Raw genomic sequence first — 22133 nt, 5'->3', positions numbered from 1 at the left:
GGAAGAGGGGCTTGGTCCTGCCTTAACTTGATATGCTAGAGTTTGTAGACTCTCCATGACAGACCTTACACTCTCTGAAGAGTGGATGGGGGGTGGGAGTGAGTGAGAGGAGGGGAGGAGGGGGAACTGTGGTTGGTATGTAAAATGGAAAAAAAATTTCTTTGATAAACCAGTATTACTTCACATTTTTTGTTAATCTCTTTCAATTATGTTAGGGGATATGGGATAAAAGATATGGGAAATTAAAACCTGCTATTAACATTTTATTGGGTTTTGTGTGCAGTAAGGTTTAGAATAAAGGCCAATTAGATGACTCAGAGGGTACAGGCTCTGTGCATGCAAGCCTGCCCATCTGAGTTCTATCAGTGGAACTCACAGAAAGAGTCAGAGAGGAACAAGGCCAATAACGGTCCTCTCATTTCCATAGGCATACTGTGCTAGGGATACTCCTAAACACATAATACCCCACACTGATACATTAACCTCTACAGATAAACTGTGGCATGATTGCCCCCCTCCACATAATACCCCACATCCATAGACACAAATACTAATATTATTATTGGGGGGGCAGGGTTTGAGACAGTTTCTCTTGTAGCTTTGGAGCCTTTCCTGGAACTCACTCTGTAGCCCAGGCTGGCCTCAAACTCACAGAGATCTGCCTGCCTCTGCCACCTGAGTACTGGGATTAAAGGTGTGTGCCACCACCACCTAGCACAAATAATATTATTAAATAAAATTAATATTTATTAGGAAATGAGAGTGCTTGGAGAACAGGGATATTGATACATCAATGTCTTCAGATGTTTTTTGAACATCTCACTGAAAGACTGAAAACTATTCTCTATTCTTACTTTGACAGTTACATGGCAAAATTAGCTATAAAAAACAAACTAATTTTTACTCAAATATAGGGCATTGATAATGAATGATGTACAAAAAAGTAGTATTCTATTTATCCATGTTAGTTCTACTTCGAAAATCTTCCATGCTGAGCTAATCTGGCACTGAGCATTCAGCGTTCCAGACTAGAGCAATTGTGTGAAGATTTGACTCTGTGATTGTTCTATGGGTTTGTAACAATAACCTAAATCATCCATGCTCCCTAAAACAGCCATTAAGGTTGTTAGAAAAGTTGAGATATTTTCTGTTCTCTGGATAGTAGCAGTGTTGAAAACCTGACATTACAAATTTCAGAATCATCAAATAGGTTTCACTCTGTAAGTCTGTTAGAGAAAACAGGATCTATTTTTCACCTAGACATCAGTTCAGGGCATAAAATTAGTGTTCAGATAACCCAATTCCACTTTAAAGTGTTTATTGATTTATCTTGAACCTGAGCTACAGCCCAATTTTCTCGAAGTGATCAGAGGAGAAGAGAAGACATCAAGGTCATTTCCACTGTAAAGATGGTTGCTCCATCCCTTTTTCCAGCTGCGGAGAGACAAGTTTCTAAAGCTCAGACGGCTTCCTGGAAATCAGCCTAAAGTCCACTTAGGACATGATACGCCTTACACAGGAACAATATTTCTAGGTAAAAAAAAAAAATGAGTTTAGGTGTTAAATATAAACCATGACTTTATGTTTCCCTTGGTATACAGGGAAGAAAAAAAGACTATTTCAAACACTCTAAAATATGTATTTTAAAATCAAAATTCTGTCTTTAGTGTGAGGGTCCCAATTCTGTCTTATATGTAGAAAAGTTAAAAGTATAACGAGCAGGTGGGTGAGGCAGGAAAGGGGGAGAAGAAATCAAGGTGGAAAGAGAAAAATCCAACTTGAATTTCACTCCTGTACTGTGTCCAGGGGTGGCAGGCTAAGGCAGGGGGGGAAGGGCTCGATCAAAGTCCTGCACCCACCGCTTCTGCCGGCTCCCTCAGCTGAGGACTATCACGCTTGACATCTCCATCTCTGTCAACTGAAGTTCAAAGGAGAAAAAAAGCAGCAGCTAATTAAAAATTCTAAAAAGCCGATTGATTGATTAAAACTTCAAGGACTGTGGATAGTTGGACTCTTGCCAGCTCAGAGTCAAATTATCTTTGGCTTAGTTGCCCACCGCTGTGTGTGACCTAACATCCTTGCAACAACTAGGTACATATTCAGATTGTATAAAACTTGTGTTCACCTTCCTTGGTCACTCATATTTGGCTTAATTTTTTCCCTTTAAGTAAGAGATGTGATTTTTTTTTTATGTTGAAAGCCAGAAGGCCTCAGCCAAAATAGTAACCATCCATTCATTCTTGCTTAGTTGTGTTGCAATTTTTAAAAATTATTTTTATTAAATTTAGTATGTGTGTATATGTGTGTGTGTGCCTGTGTGTGTGTGCACACACACACGCGCGCATGCACGTGTGTGTACATGTTCTTGGAGGTCAGGGGAATAATTGTGTGAGTTGGTTTTCTTATTCTACCAATTGAGTTCTGGGGATCCAACTCAGGTTGTCAGACTTGGCAGCATGTGCCTTTACTGGCTGAGCTATCCCTAGCTATCCCTTCACTATCCTTAGTTGCCATCTTGAATCCAGTTGCAACCCCATATTTTGAACATACTCCTTCTATTTATAATATTAGAACCTTCAAACATTTAAAATTCTTCCAGAGGTTTTTTTTTTTTTTTCTTTCACAAATGCTTGGGAAAACATTCCATCAAAAATGCAACAAAACTTCCATTTATTCAAATGCTTAATTATCTTTCATATTATCATACTGAGGTAGGTACATAATTTTACATTAATTACTTTTTTTCTTGCTGCTCTAGATGTACAACATTGCCTTTGTAAAGGGAATTTAACCTTTTGATGAATGAATTTAGTTCAATACTTTCTGGATGTAGAGGGTGTCGTTTTTGGGGGCGCAGTTATTTGTTGTTTGTTATTATTGCTACTTTGAGACAGGCTTTCATTAAGTCTGGGCTAGCCTTGAACTCCTGATCTGCTTTCCTCGATCTCCCAATGGTTAGAATCACAGGTATGCGCCCACACAACCAACCCTTGCACACAAACTCTCGCTTTGTGAAGATGGGGCTCTTCGTTCATGACTGGGATTTCTTGAATGATTATCTAGTTGTGTATTTTATTTCTTCAGTTTCTTGGTTTTTCTCTAGTAAAAAATTATAACTGCTGTTTGAATTCCCCAAATCTATTGCTCTTGTTTCATGTCACCATAAAACATGTTTTCCTTTTGTAGCTGGTTTTTAAGAGAAAGAACAATCACTCATTCCTTTTTATAAGCCTAGATTCAAGTTGAATTACTTCAGCCCCTTAGGAACTTTTAGAACAGAATCTATAATATTTATTTTAAAATCTAGGTAGTTAAACATAAGCCTTTTAAATATATCTTTTAGAACTGTTTAAATAGACATGTTGAACTTTGGATGGAATACACATGGAAACGTTATCATAGCATAGTTTACTATAGGAGTGTGGGGTCTTTTCTTGTCTCTAAAGCTGAATACGGTGCTTTGTTTAAAAACCTCCTAGTTCCTTGTTAATTCCTGCGAGTATTTATGCTCTGATTTATTGATTTTTGGCATGTCTCATCTATTGTCCCACAGCTTTTGCTGTTGTTTGCCCACAATCCCTTCACTGAGGGTTGAGTTTCTGTTTACTTTAGCATTTGAGTTTCCTGTTTAACTGCCTGTAGGCATTCTTTTCCTATACTATAAACCTTATTCAGAAATTGTGTGGAACAGAAAAGAGACATTCTGGAGACTGACATCTCCCATTAGGAAAGCTCCCCCATCCTCCTTTGGGGTGTGCATCCAAGTTGGGCTTGATTTGGCTTACCTTAAAGAATAATTGTTTTGACTTAATTTCACAGTTCTAAGACAAGTTAAAAGAACAGTGTGGAGAATCCACTGTAAATGTTCTCTATCTTGGCTTCATAAAAGTGCTTTTAGTATATTTGCAGAAGCTCGGTTTTTGAAATGCTGTGACTGATCCCAGATCTCATGGACACGTGAAACTAGATCTTATCAATTGAAAAAGAAAGGCTTTGGCTTCGTGTAATGAGCTGAGCTCAGTGAGCCACTGAAAACTGCCAGGTGCTGGCTAGAGAACCAGTGAGGGGATTAGTGGCTTCTGAGTCTGGCCCCATGTGGGTTGAGGGTGACAGGAGTTCTTTCAAAGCTATCAGAAGAGAGTGCCCCTGCCACTTGGTCTCTGGAAAGCTTTGCCTGACTAGGGACAACACACTTAGGCCCATCTACCTGTTGGATGAATCAAACCGAAATGATTACAAAACTAATCCATCTCTCTGCCTTTGTCACCCAGCCATCTAGTCACAGAAACAGCATCCTTTATGTCTTAGCTCTCACCACAGGTGAGATGTTTACATGCTAAGGTAGGGATCTTGGGAATCTTAGGATATTTCCCATTATTTTGTACATAACACTAAAACAAAAAGCACATAATTTCCAGTATCACTTTTAAAATATTTTGATACCTTCCTAACTTGGTTTGTCTTATATGTTTTATGTTCTGTATTTAAGACATTTAAACACTCCTATTCTTCTGCCATTCCTTCCAAATTGTGCCTCCTGTGCCTCTCAACTTGACCACTGCCATGGCTTTCTAAATATTAACAGACATGATAGCTTTACCCTCCTTCCTTTTCTAAGTGCAATTACTAACTTGTTGGTTCAAAAACATGAGTCTTTATCTTATGTAAGACTATAAACGTGATAAATTATGACATGGCAATAGAATAATTACTATAATTGGTGTTTTTATATTCTTATTGTTAGCAATCACATGCTTGCCCTAGAAATTTAATACATTCCTGAGCATTAGTAGAGATCTGATATTAACAAATTTAAATTCCCAATTTCAGATTTTACTTTTTTTCAATTTGAATGGATACTTTCACAGCATGATGACAAGTACTTGAGTATGTCTTCTTTCCTTAAAAAATATGAAGACCCAGGGAGTTCAGTAGAACCTGTTTGATTGTCATCAATTTTGCAGCATTGGGCATATCTTTTAAGATTTCAGAGTGTCAGTGTCCTTATGCACTTATTAATCTTAAGATTATGGATAAATAATGCTCATAGGAAATGCAAGGATCATAGCACCTTCCTTGGCACAGCTCTACTCTCTGGAAGGCATTCAGAAACTGCTCGCTTTGTCCTAGATTGGTAAGAAGCATACCAAAGAGCATTAAGAAGTTAAAAGGTAAAAGATATCACTTACGATATAGTGAACTCCAGGGGACGGAGTGCTAGTCGGTAATGCATTTTATACCCTAGTTCTTTTCTCCTGCGCTCTCAGACTGTAGCTCCCAAAGAAACTCAGGACAAATGGCTAACTGTGGTGCCTATTTAACATACCAAAGCACACCTCTGGTTGCCAGGCTCTTTCAGCATCACAAGTAGGGGTTACAGAGTCCTGGCTTCTCTGCTCCCCCCCCCCCCATACCCTAAACTTCTCCAGTTTCTGAGCTTTGCTTCCCTTTCCCCAGCTTCTTTTTCTTATATAACCCAGCCATTTTGGCCATGTGTTCTCCTGGTTCTTCTCCCTCTCCTGGTCCCCTTTCTCCTCAATTCCTCTCTTGCTTTACCTCTTTCTCTCTCTCTCTCCACTCATGGCCCTGTCTATTCTGCTGTCCATCATCAGTCTGGACTTTTACAGATGCCTCTGACTGTTCTTTCCCTTATATCTTCAAGAAAATCCTTCTCCTCAACTGTAGGTAGGAACAGTCGTGTCCTCCTTGTCACTCACCTACCCAGCTCAAAATGCACATCATTCCATGCTGCAAAGCTATTTTTAGGCCTCTAAGGCACAATAGTTAACTGATAATTTACCATTATTAAAGTTACAACTATCATAGTCTTTAAAGCATCTACTCACTGAATGCTCAGTATCACATGATCATCTCTCAACAAGGCCATTCCTTATTTTATAATCCAAGTAACCCTTGCTTATATACTCCGATAGCCCTGGAATGTATCATGGTGTTAGGAGAGATGCAGACAGATGTGTCCCAAGTTTCTTTCATAAGTTTTTCATGCTTCAGCTGACAAAATGACAGAAACTAGAATTACAGACACCTGTTTCCATTCAACAAAAGACAACTACTTATCCTACCCTCTAACAAAATCCAGGCACAAACACACTCAATATCATAACTATACTACTGTGAAATAGAAACAAAAAGGTTAAAACAAAAGCTTATTTGGCTGTCTTAGCAAGTTACCACTTCATAATAAAGGATTGATTTCCTGATTTTTCTACATAATCTTTCAAAAATTAAATAATACAGAAATAAGTTGTTTACATAACCATGTGACTTGTTTCCTGTTTATTATAGGCGTCAAAGGCTAATGATCCTCCCAAAACACAACTAGAAATCAATTTAAAGGATGAGCTGAGCTTCTAATTTTCTGGGAAATCTTTCAACTAAATTAGCTCAGAGGGCAATCAGGGATTTAAGAAAGATGTGCTGAGTTAAAAATTAAAACATCACTTCTAGGATAGCTGGGGATGAGGGCAAAGACTTAAGTTAAAAAAAATGTTCAGTGTAGCAAATCGTTATTGTAATATGATGGCTAATCTTGACTACATCTGTGATTAACTAAACCCCAAGCAGCTGCATACAGCTATGAGGGGATAATTGTAATCTTGTTTGGATTATTTGAAGCAGAAGACCCATCCTAAATCAGGCTCATTTGAGGTCCAAAGACTCACCCTAAATCTAAACCACACCTTCTGGTGGCAGCCCACATAAAAGGACATGAAAGAAGGAAGATTTTGCATTTTGCTTGCTTGCCCTCACAGTCACTGGCAAGTCCTGATCCTGAGGCATTTTTTGCTGATGTTACAACCCAATGCTTTGGGATTCCAACAGAGACTGGAAACTGGCAGCTTTCCAGGAATTCCTAAGAGCTCCAGCACTAGATTGAAACTGCTGAAACATCTGATCTCCAGGACTGAACAACCATCAGATCCTTGGCCTTTCTGTTAAGGGACAGCCATGGTTGGACTACTCAGACCACAGCCTGTAAGCCACTCTGATAAGAACCCTAGTACAATAATGCCTCAGCATCAGGACATACCTAAATATAATAAAAGCAACATGCAGCAAGTTGACAGCCAATATCAAATTAAATAGGGAGAAAGTTAAAGCAATTCCACTAAAATCAGGAATAAGATGAAGTTGTACACTCTTTCTATACCTATTCAATATAGTACTTGAAGTTCTAGCTAGAGCAATGAGACAACTAAAGGAAATCAAGAGGATATAAATTATAAATGAAGAAATAAAAATACTGTATTCACAGATGATATGATAGTATACATAAGCCACCCCCAAAATTCTACCAGGGAACTCCTACAATTGATAAACACCTTTGGTCAAGTGACTGGATGCAAGATTAACTTAAAAAAAAAATCAGTAGCTCTCCTATATACAAATGATAAATGGGCTGAGAAAGAATTAGGGAATTAACACCATTTAAAATAGCCTCAAACAATATAAAATACCCTAATGTAATGCTAACCAAGCAAGTTAAAGACCTGTATAAGAACATCAAGTCTTTGAAGAAGGAAATTGGAGAAGATATCGGAAAATGGAAAGATCTCCCATGCTCATGGATCAGTAGGATTAACATAGGAAAAAATGGTCATTTTAGCAAAAGTAATCTCAGATTCAATGCTATCCCCATTAAAATCCCAACACTATTCTTTACAGACCTTGAAAAAACAATACTCAACTTCTCAGGGAAAACAAAACAAAGCAGAAACAGGATAGCTAAAACAATCCTGCACGATAAAAGAAATTGCCAGAGGTATCATAATTTCTGATTTCAAGCTCTACTACAGAGACATAGTATTAAAAACCACATAGAATTGGCATAAAATCAGACCTGTTGTGGAAAATTAGTTTGTTTATGCTGTGGAATATTATTTTAACTGTGTAAAGGTGTGTTACATTTGTTTATGCTGAATTTACATAACAATGTAAGGATGTGTTACATTTGCTTGTGCTATATTTGTTTTAATTATGTAAAGATGTATTGCATTTGTTTCACCTTGCCTGCCTAAGGTACCTGATTGGTCTAATAAAAAGCTGAACAGCCAATAGCTAGGCAGGAGATGGATGGGGGAGCTAGCAGGCAAAGAGAATAAATAAGAGGAGGAATCTGGAAAGAGAAGAGAGATGAAGGAGAAGAGAACAAGGGAGAAAGAGAGGGACATGCTCAGGGCCAGAAGCCAGGCAGTCCCCAGGCAAACATGAGAAGCAATGAAAGTAAAATAAACAGAAGGAAAGAAAGGTAAAATGCAGATGAAGAGGAACAGGTTGTTATAAGAGCTAGCAAGAAATGAGTATAAGCTAAGGCTGAACATTCATAACTAATAATAAGTCTCTGTCATGGTTTGGGAGCTGGTTGGTGGCCCAAAAGAAAAAGCCTGGTACAAAGAACCAGATATAAATCTACACACTTATGGGCATGTGATTTTCGACAAGCTTAGATATTTTTTAATGTTTGAAGTCATTGTTCCTGAGAGATCAATCACTTCAACTCCTCATCAAATCATGAAACTGTTCATTATTCTTTTCTAAAACATTGGACATTTTCAGAATACTGTGTGGTTTTTCACTTACTGTGCCAGAACAACACATGCATATTTCCCTAGAGAGTGTCTTAAAGTTCACACTGGATCTTATATCACCATCTTTTTGCAAGTGGAATGTTTATCTTTTCACTATCTATCTCTAAACACTGAACATCCATCAGTGTCTATAGAGGGTGGCTTTTCCATGATGTTCTCTAATTACAAATGAGCTTCCCCCATACAACTCAATTATTGATTCTAAATCCTGAAAATATATATATATAATTTCTGCAGATTCCACAGTGTAGAGACACACATGCTCATGGAAAGAACAACTTTTTTTAAATCATATAGCTGTATGAGAATTATATTACTGTGCAGACAAAAATCTAGTGGGTTCTAACTTCCTAAGGGATCATTTGGTGAATAATTTTGGTCATTTGAGCTGTGTTAGTTCTGGACTTTTGTGTGTAAATTCTGCCACTGATGTCCTCTCCAGCCTTAAACCATTGGGTTGTTATTTTTTAAAAATATATATCATGCTTACTTTTTATTTGTTTATTTACATAAGGGGTGTGTGTGTGTGTGTGTGTGTGTGTGTGCGCGTGTGTGTTTGAGTACAGGTGCACATGTGTCATGGTTCAAATGTGGAGGTTAGAGAACAACATTTGGAATCAGTTCTCTCCTACCATGGGATGCAGAGAGAGGCTGATCTCAGCTCATCAGGCTGGAAAGGCAAGCACTTTTCCTGATGAGCCACCTCACCAGCCGTATCTATTTGTTTCTCTAGAAAGAGCCTTTTAAAATGTAGACCAGATTTGCCTAGAATTTGTGGTCCTTCTGCCTCAGCCTCCAGGGCAGTAGGATTATAGAAATGAACCAGATGTTTTGGTAATTTTGGACTACAGACATACTACTCTCTCTCTAATTAGTGTTTTGATGGCTTCTCAAAATTCTTCAAATAGTTAAGTGAAACAGTTATCTCTTGTCCTGCTCACATCTATGTGCTTTTATCTGTATGTTTGGATGTGGTACTTAGATAATCACAAATATAAGAAGTTTGTCTGGATGCTGTAAACTTAGAAGAACTTTGTCATGTTCAGGTGGGACACCTCATATACCAGAATAATGAGACATTCTTCTGCAATAGGATTTCAATTGATTAAAGTACACTAAAAATACAGATGTCAATGAAGCAAATGATACTTTTCGAGTTATAGCTGTGGTCATGAAAAGGCTGTCTGAGGTAGTCAAGAATATGTGTGACAATAACTACAGATGGAAACATCTTCACATCTAAACCATCATCACTTAGTAAACAGTGATGGTTGTGTATAGATGAAATTTTAAATTGTTCTCCAGAAGGCCATAGTAGTCAAGAATTTGTATAAGATCATTAACAGAAGGAAAAGGCCAGAAAAATGTTATCTAGCTGATGATTGTAAAGGGGAATATTATGTATTCATATATTATACTTACATACTTTTATAACGTACACACAATACAGCATGTAAGTGGTTACTAAGACCACATAACTTTATAAATCCTAAAAATTATGTTTGTTATATTCTGAAAGTTACATAGTGGCCAAACCTTTGAATGATATAGAAATTAGCAAGAATCCCATTATCCCAAATTTAGAAATGCTACCTGCAACTTGATTCCAGATTGTGGTGAAGCCTTTTTACCCATGAGAAATGTCATCTTTTATCAGATCTCAGTCCTACCTACCATCTGGACCTCATAGGAGTGAAATTCTGCTTGGGAGATAATATTCATGACATTTATACAAACACAGAACAGATGAAAATGATCTAATATCAAAATATGCTAGTGACTCATTGAACTCCAGAGGAGAGGACACTTTGAGGTCAACTGATATTTATAAATGGTACTTCAACATCAAGAACATCATGAGAAGTTACTGTCTGAAGATTCAGATCATGTACTGTGTATGAAGGACTTGCTCACATTAGAAAAGTTAAGTCACCTGGACAGTACTAACAGCTTAGGAGGCCTAACCAAAATGTAGATTTACTCCAAGTGCAGTGGAACTGACCCAACACAAGCATGATGTACCCTTTAAAGGAGGATTGTTTCTACAGAGGGCAGTAAGGAATGAAAGCTAAAATTCTTATCTACCATACTCAGGACTCCTAAAAATCATCACCCACTTGGTCATGGTCTTGTATGACTGAGGGTCAGATTCTGCTGGGAACCCTGTTCTCGCCAGCATGGTCATCATTTATCAATAGGTAGGCCCAGAGACTGGACACACAATTTCTTTGCTGAAAAGGGTTACTTTATAAAGGGGATAATAATGTAAACTACTCTGAATGTACTCCTCATATTGTGCCTCCCTCCAAGGGCTAATGTTAAGGCTCCATTCTTCACGATATTGGGCAAGGTTATTGACCAGCTTGAAGCACAAGCACCAAGAAGTCCTCTTTGGAAAGAAAAAAAGAGACCAATAATGACTGAAAATCAATTCCTTGGTGACTTAGTAAAAATAGAGACCAATAATGACTGAAAATCAATTCCTCAGTGACTTAGTAAAAATAATTCTTGGTGAAGTTCATCAGAGAAAATCAATTGGGATATTCCTAAAACAGCAAATTTTGCAGGATAGAATTTCAGAACACGGGCATTTAAATTTCACTCCAATCTTCTTTAGAGATTGTTTCTGATGTCTACCACGTTCTAAGACACAGTACTCCATTGCCCTTCAGCCTCTGTTGTGGACAGTACTGTCTGACCCTTTATCACACCACATCTCCATGCCATGTACCAACTAGAGGACTAGAGAAGGTCCACTTTAAAAGTAGCTTCTAGAAGCTCTCCACCACCTTAGATTGGTTTATAGGCTCATAAAAATCAAAGTTTTTCAAGAAAAAAAGCTCATGCAATAGCTTCATATGATGGTTAGTAACACATTCCCTGTGATATTGTGTGGATGGATGATCAGAAAAGAGACCACCACCTCCACATAGCCACACAGCCTGTATTATTCAGTATGCTTTTAAAAACCAAAACAAAACACAGAATTGATAGAATGAATCTATCGTCTGTCTGTCTATCATTTATCACCTATCTATTTATCATCTATCTATCTAACATCTCTTTCTACACACACACACACACACACACACACACACACACACACACACACACACACAGGATTTATTAGAGTGACTGGCAGGTAATGTTCTGACTATTTCAATAATGTTTGTCTCCTGATGGAAAGCCAAGAATCCAATCGTTGTTCAGTTTAAGAGACTAGATATCTCAGCTCATCTTTAGTATATGCTGGAATCCTGAAGAGTAGACTTCAATACCAGTGAAGGAATGAACCTGTCAGTGAGAGTGAAGGCAAGCACACAAAGAGCTGCCACCAGAAGGTGTGGCCCGGATTGAAGATGGACTTTACCACCTCAAAATATTCAAATAATCCCTCACAGGTATATGCAGTCCTTTGGATTTTAGTTAATTCCAGGTGTAATCAAGTTGACCAACAGGAACAGCCATCACACTGTCAAAAGTTACAATGAATACCTTGAGTTCACAATGTGATTTAACAGGACAGGAAGTGAGAGGGATAAAGATTTGTAGGAGTTGGAAAGGTGTGGGAAAGAGGGGATAGTCTGTGATTAGAATAATAAGTAATTAAAAACAACTCATTACCAAAGTGTCAAAAGTGTGAGACAACATAATAACTACCAGAATGTACTCATGATCAACCTTATAAATATCTATGACAAAGGTAGCTATTTAAGAACTCCACTAGCCAAGGCATATAAAGGAGGGTGATAATGGTTTTGGATATATTGAATAAAAGATATAATATACTTAAATAGTATTTCACTTGAATACATGTAACCCTGAAACCTAGGAAGATATTAGTGTTATAGACTTGAAGTCATACATACTAAAGCAAGCATGTTGGCTTCCACCTGTGATCCTGGCACTTGGGAGACAAATGCAGAAGAACCCAAGTTCAAGCACAATCTAGGCCACATAGGAAGTCAGTAGCCAGCCTGAACGACACAGGGAAATTCTATCTCAGAAGAACTAGAGGGGTAGAACACAGAACACTTGCCTGGTGTGCACAAGGTCCTTGGATTGATCCGAAGGACTGCAAAGCAGGGAGGGGGAACCTAAGTGAAACCCAGAGTTGTGTAGAGGGAACTGGATGGCAACTAGTGGAGTCTCAACGTGAAATGGGGTTGGCATCCCAGAATCAGAGAGAAGATTCAAAATCCAGCCTTCTCGAGTAACATTGGGACAAGCACAGATGGTTTGGGGAGATCGACACCTTCCTGTGCACGTCATTAAAAGAGTTGCTGGAGAGGATGGAGTGCAGCAAGGCTCTAGGATCTAGAGCAGGGCTATCCGTCTTCCTCATGCTGTGACCTTGAACCATAAAATGATCTTCATTGCTACGTCATAACTCATTTTGCTGCTGTTTTGAATTGTATGTAAATGATTTTGGAGTGTTTGTCAAAGGGGTCATGATCACTGCTCTAGAGTATTCAAGAGGGGAAAATGAATCCAGTAGGTAATTTGTTAAAATAGAAGAAAAAATGATTGAAGCAGTTAAGAAAACTTCAAAATGAAAGCCAAGTATCTTAGCAATCATTAGAGAAAACCATGATAAGAATGATTACCCGTAACAAACCAAAAAAAAAAAAAAATCAATAATTTACTTCAAGTAAGTTAGGTAATAGCATTGCCATCCACCCAAAGTAACATTGATGTGTTTCTCTCCATATGAGTGATTTCTAATTAGTGAAATGTTCAGTGTATAATTACGTTTCACTTTATTTTATCAGGTTGGGAAGACTCTACTTTCCAGGAGAGGAAAATAGAGCCTCCCTGGGACTGTCATGCATTACTTAGGCACATACTTCTTGGAAAAGCAATTTTAATAGTTTTAATGAGTTTTTATACAGAGGGGCTTTTCCTTGAACACTGTTGTCCACGTAATCACTGGATGAACTGAGAGTGCACAATTTTTTTCCTTGTAAGTTTCACCAATTTTATTAATGTAAACAAACATGTCACTGAGTGGACAAAGGAAAATAAAGTTGGAGGGTGACAGAGAGGAAATTCTCAGACTTGGGAAGTAAATGCAGCTTTTTTTGGGATGATGGTGAGTGTGGCTCATCCAAGAAACAAAAAGAGAATGTTCAGTGTGATTACGGAGAGGGGTGTGGCTAAGTGATGTTAAGGAAAGATTCCCAAGCAGAATAATGACCATGCTCATGTAAACTTTCCTCCCTCCCTCCTCTCCCTCCCTCCCTCCCTCCCTCCCTCCCTCCCTCCCTCCCTTCCTCCCTCCCTCCCTTCCCTCCCTCCTTCCCTTCTTTACCTTCTCTGTTCCCCTTTCTCCTTCATTCCCACCTTTTTTCTACTCCTTCCTTTTTCTGCATTTATATATATATATATATAATCTGCCTTCATTTTCCAAGGTAAAAGAGAAGCATATAGACATTAGGAACTGTCTAAGACAAATCATAATTTCAGAATCAATAACCCCTTCTATGAAAAGTGAAATTAAGCTTCCAAGCCCCAACACATGAAAAGGCAAGAATGCTTCTTCCTTGTTATTCTTGATCTTTAAAATAATGAATAGACAAACATGCATGTATTTAAGTCTTGGAAACATGACTTTGCCTCCCTGATATTAGCTCTGACTGAACTAAAAGCTGTTCGTATGATCATATTTATCTTCCTCTCCTGCTTGCACAGCCTTGATAATGTTTTGGAGAGCTTGGTCTCTAGTTGAATGTGTAGTTTCCCACCTCTCCTGGACTTTTGGGAACTATTGAATCCAAATATAGCCAGGCAGATCACAAAAGTCTCTGATGTGTTTAGGGGAAATCATTTGTTCTCCTGACCAAAGAGAAACCAAAGCCATTGGTCCTTCAAAGTCAGGCCTTGAAAGTGTCCGGGATATGGTTGTTCCACAGAAGCTACAAGAAGTCAGGTTGCAGTGAGGAGACTGCAAAGTAGGAAAGCTGGGTCAAAATCCAAAGTGGCCAAGCACTGAGGTAGAAGCTGCATCGGTCCTAAGCTCATACCCAGACTTCTTGTCTAATCAAACTCTATGTGCTAAGATATTACTGTTTAAGTTTTTGTGTAAATGCAAAAGCATTAAAACCACTAATATGATTATTATATATCTCCTTATTTTTTATTTTTATTTTTTAATCATGTGTAAGTGTCTATGTGTGGATATGAACAAGTGAGTACAATTGCCTATGGAAGCCAGAATCATTGAATCCATTGGAGCTGGTGTTACAGATAGTTGTGCACCTAGGGATAGAGGTTGTGGGAACAGAACTCAGGTCCTCTGCAAGAGTAGCATATGCTCTTAACCACTGAGCAATCATGCTAGCCTCCAGCTGAAAGGACCAAGCAGACGCCATAACAGGCTGCTCAGTCTTCTCTCAGAGATCAGGCTTCAATTTCTGTTTCCTGAAACTTGAGCAAACAGTTTCTGGGAGGGCCGTGAACAAAAGACACAGTCCTTGCAGTAGCTCCCTTTCTGCACGTACTCTGACTGCCCAAGGTTCAGCCAGTTGTTTACTGCCTGGAACCCCTCACCAACTTAGAGCTTTGTGCATGAGTCAAAGACAGAGCCTGGGCCACTGAGTCAGCCTCCACAATCACTATGTGCTATGCCAGTCAGCCAGCATGGCAGCTCAAGGACAAAGCCTGGGACTTGTACAGGCCTGCCCCAAAATGGTAACTGTAACGCCCAACTAACTCTAGTCAATTAAAAATTACTAACATGATTGCCACACACATAAACCAATCCTGAGTTTATTCCTAAGGAGTCTGCAGACCTCAGGCCCCTTTTGCTTTAAAAACCCTGCCCCATTGCTACTCAGGGTCTCTCCTGCTCTGCTGCTGCATCAGAAGGATGAAGAGCCCCAAGTTATCTCATAACAGTACAAAGACTCTTTACTTCTGCATCGGATTCAGTCTCTTGGTAGTCTTTGGGGGACTCTGGGTACAACAACAACATTTGTATTTTTTGAAAAGTTTGTGTACTTCAGTGCAGTGAATTTCAGTTTTGTGAAAATAAGCACAGGAAATGGCATTCATTAGCATCTTATGAGGAGCCAGGCAGGCTTTAAAGATTTGCCGTATACTCAGGCCTGGACTACACTGAAGCTGGTGAACCCAAGTTCATGTTTATAGACACAGAATCTGAGGTTCAGAAATACAGCCCGGCCATGAAGTTCATGAATCTTTGAGTTGAGATTTATGCTGCTTCAAGGTCTCTTTTTACCACTTCAGTTCAGGATAACTGTGATCTCCTAATATAAAGGAGTGATTGATTACACACAGCTTACAGGAACAAGCCGATGTGTATATGTGTATATATGTACACATACACACACACACACACACACACACACACACACACACATATTTTTAATGAAAAGGATGGGGGAGAATGAATATTGCTAATGTTAGCCATACACACAGTCTTAGTGACTAAAACCAAGTTAAATGTCTTTGTTTACTTACTGCAACATCTGAGAGAAATAAAACAGCTTGCTAAATTTAGTAACATTGAAATTGAAAACAATCGAGAAATATAATACATAAATACGCATGTATGCATATATGTATGAGCATATTGTGGATGTCTGTGTTTTGTGTGCAAGTGTTTACTTTTTGTGGAAGTTATTTTACAGGGAAAATGGACTGGCAGATTGTTAATGGGCTAAGACAGCATGTAGTCTGATAATTAGATAAATTGGACACAGTACGCTTCTGTTTGCTTTGGAACCTGAAAATTATTGGAACGTTTAAACACAGAGATGGCAGATGTTGAGTCCTCTTCTTAGAAGATCTGCCATTACTAGGGCTTTATTCCAGTGCCCCAAGTAGGCAAGATCCCCTTTTCTTTCTACACATTAAAAAGGACAGGACTGTTATTAGGACTGCATGCTAAATAGTATAAAATCATGCAGAACATCATTTGACTAGAAAAGAGAGCCTGCTGTAGTTTGAATGTGAAATGTTCCCTGTAGGCTGAGGTGTTAGGACATTGGTCCCTAGGGGTGGCACTGTTTTGGGAGGCTGTGGATTGTGTGGAGGTAGAGCTTCACTGGAGAAAACAGGTCAGTAGGAGAGGACATTGGGGTTTGGAGCAGGCTCTACTTCCTGTCTTCCCTCTGCTTCTTAGTCACCCAAGAAGGAGCAGGCAGCCTCATACTTCTGTAGCCACAGTCTCAAGACAGTCCCCAAACCATGCTTTCCTGCCAAAATGGAGTACAATCTCTCAAATGGGAGCCAAATCAAACCTTCTTCCATTGAGTCACTTTTTAGAAGATGTTTGGTCATGACATTGTGTAAAATAGTAAATGTTGGGTCCTCAAATGAATCAGTTACCTGAGTTATAAGATATTAAAAATAAATCCCTCATTCTATGTGTTTGTTATCAATGGAAAAAAAAAAAAAGAAAGTGGGCATCACTAAATATCTGATAGTACTATTGTTTGTAGTTTCTCTGTCTCTAAAAATGTTTTTTTTTTTTTTCTCAAATTTGCAACAGGACAAAATAGCTTGCTATTAAACTGAAAATAAAATTCATTTTTATGTAAAATATTAAAAGACCATGTGCTCATAATATAAATATAGAGAACTGAAATATATAAGAAAAGTAAGTTAGACAAAAGAGACTTAAGCAAGGAAAAATGAGGGAAAAACCCACTAGAACCAATATCTATGAAGTCTTAATATCTAGTAGTTACTGACCCCTAAGTAAACATGTTGTGTCCTTTCCAACTACCTTTAAAATATGCCCCTCACCTTTAGAATGTTTTGCCAACAATGATGCTGTTACTTTTGTGGTTTTCTTTTTATTTATTTCTAATAATACCTTAAGTATTAAAAGTAAATAATTTAAGGGGACCAACCAAACTAATAAATAAGTCCAAGAGTTATCTTTTAGAATTCAAAAGCTGTCCCTGCTTTCCTTGGTGAGAGAGTGTCCTGTGTCCTATATGTGTTAATATGGCTAACTTGAACGTGGGCATAATCTCAATAGTACATACCTATCCCTGCTTGATGTCTCCACATGATGGCTCTTTCATTTATATTGTAAGCTACATGTTGGGAGCATAGAGCAAATGATCCACTGCAAATAAACCTGTTGTGTTATTGCCATATATCCTAGCTACTTGAAGATGGTTTGCTTAGCTGTGCAGGAAGGGTACTGGGAACTGGGAGTTTCTGCAACATTCCTCTTGATGCATTAGGAGTCTCAGGAGCATAATAGATGAGGCCACACTCTGCACCACACAAATGGAAACAGCCTGTGAGTGAGATGCCCCCTGGTTCCTAGGACTCAGCCTCTTGTTGCTCTTTCTGCCCTTTTCTGAAAATTACAGTAGAGTAGTTGTACGCAGGTCCAGGTGTTGACAAGTAGCATTAGGAAACAAGAAAGAGCTAAGAGTTGTTTCCAATCAAACAAGACAATAAACATATTGTCTGGAAATAACGGCTGTCTAGAGAATCAGAGGCTAATTGTTTGATTTCCAAAGAGTATTATCAGGAAGGAGCATTGGTTTCATGCTTAGACCTGGAGTGGGATTTGTTCAACTTACAAGTACTATGCCTAATCTCACAGAGGTCAAACAAAATGGCATGATTGTATGGAGACAGGGTCTTATTGAGAGGAACAATATAGTTCTGTGTGATCACTGGGGTTAGTCTGAGACGGCATAGATTGTATAAATGGAGGACAATGACATTCTGAGTTTATAAAGAATATCGTTCACTGAGATTATCCTAGAATTAATGTATTATGTATAGTAAGAACAGGATGGTCTAACACAGATAATGTTGCAGAAAGAGCTCTCACCTCAAAAGAATAAAAGATACAATTTATTCTGGAGGATATATGGGTGACTGTGGCCCATGATCACATGTTTAGGTTACCTCAAATTCCATGATCTGTATTGGAAGCAGGAAGTTTTTATAGTTTGTTTATTTTTTGGTTTTTCGAGACAGGGTTTCTCCGTGTAGCTTTGCGCTTTACCTGGAACTCACTCTGTAGCCCAGGCTGGCCTCGAACTCAGAGATCTGCCTGCCTCTGCCTCCCAAGTGCTGGGATTAAAGGCGTGTGCCACCACCACCCGGATAGTTTTTATAGCTTTACAGAACAAAGACAAGCACAAATCAAGACAACATCAAAAACATCAGTGAGTACATCAGAGAGGCAGTTACAGAAAGATACAGCCAGCTTTTCTTTAGGCCTACGATGTTATTTGATGGCATTCTTCACTTTGGGGTTGGTGGAAGCTAGTGGACTGATAAGCCGATAGATTTCAAAAAGGTTTTTATCTATTAGTCACAAGATGTTAGTTCTGAGACTGAGGGTGGCAAGAAATGCCAGAAGCAGTCCGAGACAAGGTAATTAGCCTCAAGACCTGCAGCATTTCTGCCTCTTCACAGTTCTGTGGTTTTAATTAATCATTCTCTGCAGATACAGCTTCTTTCTGGGAATTTGTTCCCAACAGTAACCAGGATGGAATTCTAGAAGAGACAGTAGATAGCATTTTAAAGTATACTTGAGGTGTATCACTTCCAATGACTCTCTTGTTTGTCTATTTAATGTGAGTTAAGGAAGATATAACCCATCCACTTTCTCCTATTTGCACTGTAAAACCAAAGTTGCTAGTGTCTGTGGTGGTCTGAATAGAAATGGCCCCCACAGGCCATATTTGAATGCTTGGTCATTAGGGAGTAGTGCCACTTGACAGAGAAGTGTGGCCTTGGGGAAAGAAGTGTGTCACTGGGGCTGGGCTTTGGGTTTTCAAGTGCTTAAGCCAGTCCCAGTGTCTCTCTCTTCCTGCTGCTTATGGATCCAGATGTAGAACTTTCTCAGCTCCTTCTCCAGCACCACGTCTGCCTGCAAGCCTCCATGCTTTCTGCCATGATAATAATAGACTAAACGTCTGAAATTGCAAGCAATCTCCAATTAAATGCTTTCTTTTATAAGAGTTTCCATGGGCCGGGCAGTGGTGGCACACGCCTTTAATCCCAGCACTCGGGAGGCAGAGCCAGGCGGATCTCTGTGAGTTCGAGGCCAGCCTGGTGTCCAAAGCAAGATCCAGGAAAGGCGTAAAGCTACACAGAGAAACCCTGTCTCGAAAAAAACCAAAGAGTTTCCATGGTCATGGTGTCTCTTCACAGCAAGAAAACACTGGCTAAGACAGTGTCTTTGGATGTTTTTTCCTTCCCTTGCATGAGATGAATCTCAGTAGGCAGTTCAGTTAAATATAAACTTGGCCCAATATATTTGGCAAATGGTAGGAAGGTAATAGAAGGGGAAACATTGGCATGAAAATACTCTTTTAGCTGAGCACAAGATCAATGAGCTTGCTTTGTGGTGTATTCTTTAGAACTGTCCTCAAGTTCCAGCTCTATGATAATACTTTCACTACCATATTGCTTATTGTGTTGTTGAGGCCTTAGGTTTCTTTTTCAGGGTGGAAATATCTTTTCAAATGTATAAAAACATTTTGATGTCCTGCAATTGCCTTCTAAAAATCTGATCTATTCCTTCACCCCAGTTCTTCCCAACCTCTGGCTATTATAATCTTAAGGATATTACAGAATTACTCCACTCCTGAACTCACAACAGCTCTGGTCGCCTATAGAACACCCACTCAACATCAAGCTAGTGAGCATTCCAGCATGGAAGTGTAGAGTGGCCCACCCTTAGCTGAGGAGCTATTAAAATTTGATGGCCACTAGGAGAGGGAGGGTCAGGTTTTTGTTGTTATTTGTTTGCTTTGTTGAGAGAGGTAGTCCCTTGTAGTTCCAGGATGCTTCGATGATGACCCCATTACAATATACTCATGCATATATATAGGCAGACTTAGTTAAGTAAATTGGACTTAGTAAGCTATTTAAAAACCACAACAAAAATAGAGGAAATGAATTTTGGAGAAACTTGTTAGGCATAAGGTGTAGATCCAGGAGATGTTAGGGAAGTTCTGATGGTAAATGTAATCAAAATACTTTGTAGATATGTGTGAAAGTCTTAAAGAATTGATGAAAATAAGGTTAAAAAGTCAAATCCAACCAAACAGAAAGTAAATCTAATATACTGCAATATCTTTTAAATAATTTTTTTCTCAATTTGAGAAATTAAAACTGTTGGGACAACATCTTTTTTTTCAATTTCCTTAATAAAGTACATATAATTCAGCAAAATGAGTTTTCAAATTGGAGTCATCTAGGTGGTTAAAAATATCAGTACGGCCTTAAAATGACTTCAATCTTTTTGTAGGTAAGAATCAGTTAAGTGAAGATCAACTTAATGAGAGCACACAGAGACTTTCTTATCTCAGTAGGAAAAGTGATTCATTTCAACATATAGAGGAAACTGTGGGAGATAATCCACTTTGTTGGAAATAAATTCAGAATGTCTACAACTGAAAAGTAGTAAAACTCATCATTTTTATATTATTAAAGTTTCTATTAGCAGTACCTGACTACCAAGCTTATCTGTTCAATACTCTAGGATTCCTAAATCAAATTTTAAAATCAAATTTACTGCAACCTGACACTTACAATTTGCTAGTGTCTCTTTTATGTCATTGACACCACTGACATTGAAATTTCACAGCTCAGTTAATGTGCTAAAAATTCACCTAAAATACAAAAAAAAAGTAACCTTCAAATATAAGGGCAGACAAAAACTTAACTCCTATTTAGCTGTATATATGTCATACATGCCTTAGTGTTTAATATATTAATTATTGAACCATTAGACACGTGTGTGGAATTGAATGAAAATGACCCCCATAGGCTCCTGTATTTGTTAGTTGGTCCACAGTTGGTGAAACATATTGGGGAGGATTAGTAGATGTGGTTTTGTTGGAGGAGGCATGCCAGCTGTTGCTGCCACCATGCCTTTGTGCCACGCCATCATAGACTCTAACTTTCTGAAATGTTAAGTCAACTAAACACTTTCCTTTGTAAGATACCTTAGTCACAGTCTTTTGTCACAACAATAGAAGAGTAATTAAGACAACATGTTAGAGGCAGGAGTTTCTTTTATAAATTAAAACTACTCTGAAACTCTTGAACTGCACAATATAATGAATTTATTCGTGGGCCTGGTTTGTTAGTATACAACATAGTCTAAGCTCCTTTTCTGCCGCTGAACTAAACCTCAGGCAAAATTTTTCCTTCCTCCTTTGTCTTACTTACAGAATTTACTTTGAAAATATTCAATTTTAATTTTATTCTTTGCCTCCTTGAGATTTAAATTTATAATACGGAAATGATTTAGGAGTCATCCACCTAAAATATTATTATTAAAAGTGACAGCTCCCTCCTTCACCATTCTTTGTAAGGGAGAGTTAAGAGCCCAACTTCAGTAAGAATCCATTTGTGAAGCCAGTGATAACTGTTGACAAGACATTTAACATTATCAGCCCCACTCTGATACAGAAATAATGGGGGCGGGGAAAGGGTAGATCATTACATCTACGTTAATCTTAGAAACAACTGTTAATTGTTTTATATCAGTATGGATTTTAATAA

At 38.4% G+C, this 22133-nt stretch overlaps 1 protein-coding gene across 4 annotated transcripts in view; it reads right to left on the bottom strand.

The window, feature by feature from the left end:
• Nucleotides 1-22133, bottom strand: part of Luzp2 (leucine zipper protein 2) — a 352103-nt gene that overhangs the window by 206620 nt on the left and 123350 nt on the right. The gene's annotated exons all lie outside the window — the stretch shown is intronic.

The sequence above is a fragment of the Peromyscus leucopus genome, chromosome 1 (assembly GCF_004664715.2).
Source record: "Peromyscus leucopus breed LL Stock chromosome 1, UCI_PerLeu_2.1, whole genome shotgun sequence".
NCBI lineage: Eukaryota > Metazoa > Chordata > Mammalia > Rodentia > Cricetidae > Peromyscus > Peromyscus leucopus.
The sequence above is the reverse complement of the archived record's forward strand: the minus strand, read 5'-3'. Positions and strand labels throughout refer to the sequence as shown.